The 7,272-nt window shown below is 40.3% G+C and overlaps 2 long non-coding RNA genes across 6 annotated transcripts; both read right to left on the reverse strand.

The window, feature by feature from the left end:
• Positions 1-1,430: 1,430 nt before the first annotated feature.
• LOC124265329 lies at positions 1,431-3,429 on the reverse strand. 2 transcript variants are annotated; one of them, XR_006895423.1, is made up of 4 exons: positions 2,928-3,429; positions 2,618-2,781; positions 1,993-2,096; positions 1,431-1,516 (listed from the first exon to the last, which is right to left on the reverse strand). It is a non-coding gene; the product is annotated as an uncharacterized LOC124265329 (long non-coding RNA). The 2 variants fall into 2 exon arrangements; XR_006895422.1 differs by lacking the exon at positions 2,928-3,429 and having other exon boundaries at positions 2,618-2,880.
• Positions 3,430-3,461: 32 nt separating this feature from the next.
• Positions 3,462-6,208, reverse strand: LOC124265328. Of its 4 annotated transcripts, XR_006895421.1 has the most exons (5): positions 6,072-6,208; positions 5,816-5,925; positions 5,134-5,237; positions 4,498-4,657; positions 4,119-4,351 (listed from the first exon to the last, which is right to left on the reverse strand). It is a non-coding gene; the product is annotated as an uncharacterized LOC124265328 (long non-coding RNA). The 4 variants fall into 4 exon arrangements; XR_006895420.1 differs by lacking the exons at positions 5,816-5,925; positions 6,072-6,208 and adding an exon at positions 3,462-3,667 and having other exon boundaries at positions 4,188-4,351; positions 5,134-5,484; XR_006895419.1 differs by lacking the exon at positions 6,072-6,208 and having other exon boundaries at positions 5,816-6,024.
• Between the last annotated feature and the right edge of the window lie 1,064 nt (positions 6,209-7,272).

Below are 7,272 nucleotides of genomic sequence, written 5' to 3' on the forward strand. Positions count from 1 at the left end.
AATTTTTATCAGGGATTAGAGCCAACATTCGTAGAGTGAGGCACCAACTTGCTCGTACACAAAATGCTTATGACTTGCTGACCATTAACTAATTGAGCTGCTGGTTAGCAAACATGGCATGTTTGTGCATGCGATTAGAACATAATGCAAGAAAAGGGTTCCCTTGAATAATGTCAATGATTAGGATTAATTCGTGTTAGATGTCAACACGAATTACTTTTGTTTGCAACATGGCTGGGATAGTTATGATATTTAAATCTCACAACCTATACTCACATCATGCAAAATGCAACAATGAAAAATAGGGAGTTATTTCCCTTTGACCATAAACAAAAGATTCTGTCGTGGACCCATAACTGGCACCAATGTCTGTATAAGCCTGAACAAGTGGTGACTATAGAAAGAGAATGTAGACTTACACTTCACTACATATCTGTACTTCCGAAGATTCTCTTCACTGCAACTGAAGACGAGGCACACAGAAGGAAAACACCTCTCAGCACTCTTGGGATTCTCTCAGCACCTGGAGGCACAATTTGCAGACACATTACAGATTCTTCTCACACCTTCAGAACATTAAACGAACATGCTGGATACCCCTTCAAAGTGTCATGTATGGATTGAACAAACAAAAGGATAATCAACCAAATGAAAGAACCAAATGGAGATTCTACTGGAATTATGCTTCTACGTCTATTGAAACAACGTTAAACAGAGGCCACTAGTTCACACCAGATCACATGAGAATATGAAAGTATCAGACGATCAAACAATCAAAATCATGAGTTTACATCCACCATGAGGCAAAACAAACATACAAATTGAAATATCAGAAATCCATATTAACCAGCCAGGGATGTTCTGGTATTTTAAATATTTGCCGAGAACGGTAGAAAACAAACTTCTTTCCATCAGTTGAATAAAACTCATCAAACCAGTCTTTCAACAAACAGCTGTTTAACCAACCCCCGTGTCTGAGATAACCTGGAAAGGCAATCCAAATACTTTCCTCAAGTAAATATTGCAAGCAGGTAAGAAACAACCAGGAGATTATCCCTGATTCTAGCAGGATGTCCAGCTTCACACAAGCAGCATACTTCAGTTCACACCAGCAGGAGGTTACCCTTAAATTTAGCAGGATGGTTCAGTTCACATAGGCAGCAAGTTTCCCTTCACAGCAGCAGGAGGTATCCACACCAGCAGGGACCTGACAATCATGTGATAAAGGAATACTTAACAGAAAGTTTGCTAAGTCGAGAAGTAGGGGACTTGAGGACAAGGCTCCTTTACTATGAGTGGAAATTATGCAAACCGTTAATTCCATCTACCAGGAGCTTGCATCGACAAGCTTACCTTTTGACACTACTGGCCTTTTTAGCAGGAGGATGTTCTCAGCAGCAGGAGGAAGTACCCCTTCGCACCAAACAGCAGATCTCTCATCACAGCATGAGGTTTCACTTGACACAAGCATGGGGTTTCCCTTTACACCATCAAGTGTGTTCTCGCCAGCATGGTCCTGGCAAACAAGTGATACAATGATAATGTTTTTAGCATTTTCTATTACTTTGGGAATGAGTTCCATCAGGGATTAGAGCCAACATTCGTAGAGTGAGGCACCAACTTGCTCGTACACAAAATGCTTATGACTTGCTAACCATTAACTAATTGAGCTGCTGGTTAGCAAACATGGCATGTTTGTGCATGCGATTAGAACATAATGCAAGAAAAGGGTTCCCTTGAATAATGTCAATGATTAGGATTAATTCGAGTTAGATGTCAACACGAATTACTTTTGTTTGCAACATGGCTGGGATAGTTATGATATTTAAATCTCACAACCTATACTCACATCATGCAAAATGCAACAATGAAAAATAGGGAGTTATTTCCTTTGACCATAAACAAAAGATTCTGTCGTGGACCCATAACTGGCACCAATGTCTGTATAAGCCTGAACAAGTGGTGACTATAGAAAAGAGAATGTAGACTTACACTTCACTACATATCTGTACTTCCGAAGATTCTCTTCACTGCAACTGAAGACGAGGCACACAGAAGGAAAACACCTCTCAGCACTCTTGGGATTCTCTCAGCACCTGGAGGCACAATTTGCAGACACATAACAGATTCTTCTCACACCTTCAGAACATTAAACGAACATGCTGGATACCCCTTCAAAGTGTCATGTATGGATTGAACAAACAAAAGGATAATCAACCAAATGAAAGAACCAAATGGAGATTCTACTGGAATTATGCTTCTACGTCTATTGAAACAACGTTAAACAGAGGCCACTAGTTCACACCAGATCACATGAGAATATGAAAGTATCAGACGATCAAACAATCAAAATCATGAGTTTACATCCACCATGAGGCCAAAACAAACATACAAATTGAAATATCAGAAATCCATATTAACCAGCCAGGGATGTTCTGGTATTTTAAATATTTGTCGAGAACGGTAGAAAACAAACTTCTTTCCATCAGTTGAATAAAACTCATCAAACCAGTCTTTCAACAAACAGCTGTTTAACCCAACCCCGTGTCTGAGATAACCTGGAAAGGCAATCCAAATACTTTCCTCAAGTAAATATTGCAAGCAGGTAAGAAACAACCAGGAGATTATCCCTGATTCTAGCAGGATGTCCAGCTTCACACAAGCAGCATACTTCAGTTCACACCAGCAGGAGGTTACCCTTAAATTTAGCAGGATGGTTCAGTTCACATAGGCAGCAAGTTTCCCTTCACAGCAGCAGGAGGTATCCACACCAGCAGGGACCTGACAATCATGTGATAAAGGAATACTTAACAGAAAGTTTGCTAAGTCGAGAAGTAGGGGACTTGAGGACAAGGCTCCTTTACTATGAGTGGAAATTATGCAAACCGTTAATTCCATCTACCAGGAGCTTGCATCGACAAGCTTACCTTTTGACACTACTGGCCTTTAGCAGGAGGATGTTCTCAGCAGCAGGAGGAAGTACCCCTTCGCACCAAAAGCAGATCTCTCATCACAGCATGAGGTTTCACTTGACACAAGCATGGGGTTTCCCTTTACACCATCAAGTGTGTTCTCGCCAGCTTGGTCCTGGCAAACAAGTGATACAATGATAATGTTTTTAGCATTTTCTATTACTTTGGGAATGAGTTCCATCAGGGATTAGAGCCCACATTCGTAGAGTGAGGCACCAACTTGCTCGTACACAAAATGCTTATGACTTGCTAACCATTAACTAATTGAGCTGCTGGTTAGCAAACATGGCATGTTTGTGCATGCGATTAGAAAATAATGCAAGAAAAGGGTTCCCTTGAATAATGTCAATGATTAGGATTAATTCGAGTTAGATGTCAACACGAATTACTTTTGTTTGCAACATGGCTGGGATAGTTATGATATTTAAATCTCACAACCTATACTCACATCATGCAAAATGCAACAATGAAAAATAGGGAGTTATTTCCCTTTGACCATAAACAAAAGATTCTGTCGTGGACCCATAACTGGCACCAATGTCTGTATAAGCCTGAACAAGTGGTGACTATAGAAAGAGAATGTAGACTTACACTTCACTACATATCTGTACTTCCGAAGATTCTCTTCACTGCAACTGAAGACGAGGCACACAGAAGGAAAACACCTCTCAGCACTCTTGGGATTCTCTCAGCACCTGGAGGCACAATTTGCAGACACATAACAGATTCTTCTCACACCTTCAGAACATTAAACGAACATGCTGGATACCCCTTCAAAGTGTCATGTATGGATTGAACAAACAAAAGGATAATCAACCAAATGAAAGAACCAAATGGAGATTCTACTGGAATTATGCTTCTACGTCTATTGAAACAACGTTAAACAGAGGCCACTAGTTCACACCAGATCACATGAGAATATGAAAGTATCAGACGATCAAACAATCAAAATCATGAGTTTACATCCACCATGAGGCAAAACAAACATACAAATTGAAATATCAGAAATCCATATTAACCAGCCAGGGATGTTCTGGTATTTTAAATATTTGTCGAGAACGGTAGAAAACAAACTTCTTTCCATCAGTTGAATAAAACTCATCAAACCAGTCTTTCAACAAACAGCTGTTTAACCCAACCCCGTGTCTGAGATAACCTGGAAAGGCAATCCAAATACTTTCCTCAAGTAAATATTGCAAGCAGGTAAGAAACAACCAGGAGATTATCCCTGATTCTAGCAGGATGTCCAGCTTCACACAAGCAGCATACTTCAGTTCACACCAGCAGGAGGTTACCCTTAAATTTAGCAGGATGGTTCAGTTCACATAGGCAGCAAGTTTCCCTTCACAGCAGCAGGAGGTATCCACACCAGCAGGGACCTGACAATCATGTGATAAAGGAATACTTAACAGAAAGTTTGCTAAGTCGAGAAGTAGGGGACTTGAGGACAAGGCTCCTTTACTATGAGTGGAAATTATGCAAACCGTTAATTCCACCTACCAGGAGCTTGCATCGACAAGCTTACCTTTTGACACTACTGGCCTTTAGCAGGAGGATGTTCTCAGCAGCAGGAGGAAGTACCCCTTCGCACCAAAAGCAGATCTCTCATCACAGCATGAGGTTTCACTTGACACAAGCATGGGGTTTCCCTTTACACCATCAAGTGTGTTCTCGCCAGCATGGTCCTGGCAAACAAGTGATACAATGATAATGTTTTTAGCATTTTCTAGTACTTTGGGAATGAGTTCCATCAGGGATTAGAGCCCACATTCGTAGAGTGAGGCACCAACTTGCTCGTACACAAAATGCTTATGACTTGCTAACCATTAACTAATTGAGCTGCTGGTTAGCAAACATGGCATGTTTGTGCATGCGATTAGAAAATAATGCAAGAAAAGGGTTCCCTTGAATAATGTCAATGATTAGGATTAATTCGAGTTAGATGTCAACACGAATTACTTTTGTTTGCAACATGGCTGGGATAGTTATGATATTTAAATCTCACAACCTATACTCACATCATGCAAAATGCAACAATGAAAAATAGGGAGTTATTTCCCTTTGACCATAAACAAAAGATTCTGTCGTGGACCCATAACTGGCACCAATGTCTGTATAAGCCTGAACAAGTGGTGACTATAGAAAGAGAATGTAGACTTACACTTCACTACATATCTGTACTTCCGAAGATTCTCTTCACTGCAACTGAAGACGAGGCACACAGAAGGAAAACACCTCTCAGCACTCTTGGGATTCTCTCAGCACCTGGAGGCACAATTTGCAGACACATAACAGATTCTTCTCACACCTTCAGAACATTAAACGAACATGCTGGATACCCCTTCAAAGTGTCATGTATGGATTGAACAAAACAAAAGGATAATCAACCAAATGAAAGAACCAAATGGAGATTCTACTGGAATTATGCTTCTACGTCTATTGAAACAACGTTAAACAGAGGCCACTAGTTCACACCAGATCACATGAGAATATGAAAGTATCAGACGATCAAACAATCAAAATCATGAGTTTACATCCACCATGAGAGCCAAAACAAACATACAAATTGAAATATCAGAAATCCATATTAACCAGCCAGGGATGTTCTGGTATTTTAAATATTTGTCGAGAACGGTAGAAAACAAACTTCTTTCCATCAGTTGAATAAAACTCATCAAACCAGTCTTTCAACAAACAGCTGTTTAACCCTACCCCCGTGTCTGAGATAACCTGGAAAGGCAATCCAAATACTTTCCTCAAGTAAATATTGCAAGCAGGTAAGAAACAACCAGGAGATTATCCCTGATTCTAGCAGGATGTCCAGCTTCACACAAACAGCATACTTCAGTTCACACCAGCAGGAGGTTACCCTTAAATTTAGCAGGATGGTTCAGTTCACATAGGCAGCAAGTTTCCCTTCACAGCAGCAGGAGGTATCCACACCAGCAGGGACCTGACAATCATGTGATAAAGGAATACTTAACAGAAAGTTTGCTAAGTCGAGAAGTAGGGGACTTGAGGACAAGGCTCCTTTACTATGAGTGGAAATTATGCAAACCGTTAATTCCATCTACCAGGAGCTTGCATCGACAAGCTTACCTTTTGACACTACTGGCCTTTAGCAGGAGGATGTTCTCAGCAGCAGGAGGAAGTACCCCTTCGCACCAAAAGCAGATCTCTCATCACAGCATGAGGTTTCACTTGACACAAGCATGGGGTTTCCCTTTACACCATCAAGTGTGTGTTCTCGCCAGCATGGTCCTGGCAAACAAGTGATACAATGATAATGTTTTTAGCATTTTCTAGTACTTTGGGAATGAGTTCCATCAGGGATTAGAGCCCACATTCGTAGAGAGTGAGGCACCAACTTGCTCGTACACAAAATGCTTATGACTTGCTAACCATTAACTAATTGAGCTGCTGGTTAGCAAACATGGCATGTTTGTGCATGCGATTAGAAAATAATGCAAGAAAAGGGTTCCCTTGAATAATGTCAATGATTAGGATTAATTCGAGTTAGATGTCAACACGAATTACTTTTTTGTTTGCAACATGGCTGGGATAGTTATGATATTTAAATCTCACAACCTATACTCACATCATGCAAAATGCAACAATGAAAATAGGGAGTTATTTCCCTTTGACCATAAACAAAAGATTCTGTCGTGGACCCATAACTGGCACCAATGTCTGTATAAGCCTGAACAAGTGGTGACTATAGAAAGAGAATGTAGACTTACACTTCACTACATATCTGTACTTCCGAAGATTCTCTCTTCACTGCAACTGAAGACGAGGCACACAGAAGGAAAACACCTCTCAGCACTCTTTGGGATTCTCTCAGCACCTGGAGGCACAATTTGCAGACACATAACAGATTCTTCTCACACCTTCAGAACATTAAACGAACATGCTGGATACCCCTTTAAAGTGTCATGTATGGATTGAACAAACAAAAGGATAATCAACCAAATGAAAGAACCAAAAGGAGATTCTACTGGAATTATGCTTCTACGTCTATTGAAACAACGTTAAACAGAGGCCACTAGTTCACACCAGATCACATGAGAATATGAAAGTATCAGACGATCAAACAATCAAAATCATGAGTTTACATCCACCATGAGGCCAAACAAACATACAAATTGAAATATCAGAAATCCATATTAACCAGCCAGGGATGTTCTGGTATTTTAAATATTTGTCGAGAACGGTAGAAAACAAACTTCTTTCCATCAGTTGAATAAAACTCATCAAACCAGTCTTTCAACAAACAGCTGTTTAACCCTACCCCCGTGTC

The sequence above is a fragment of the Haliotis rubra genome, unplaced genomic scaffold, assembly GCF_003918875.1.
Source record: "Haliotis rubra isolate DU_JTF1 unplaced genomic scaffold, ASM391887v1 Scf970, whole genome shotgun sequence".
NCBI lineage: Eukaryota > Metazoa > Mollusca > Gastropoda > Lepetellida > Haliotidae > Haliotis > Haliotis rubra.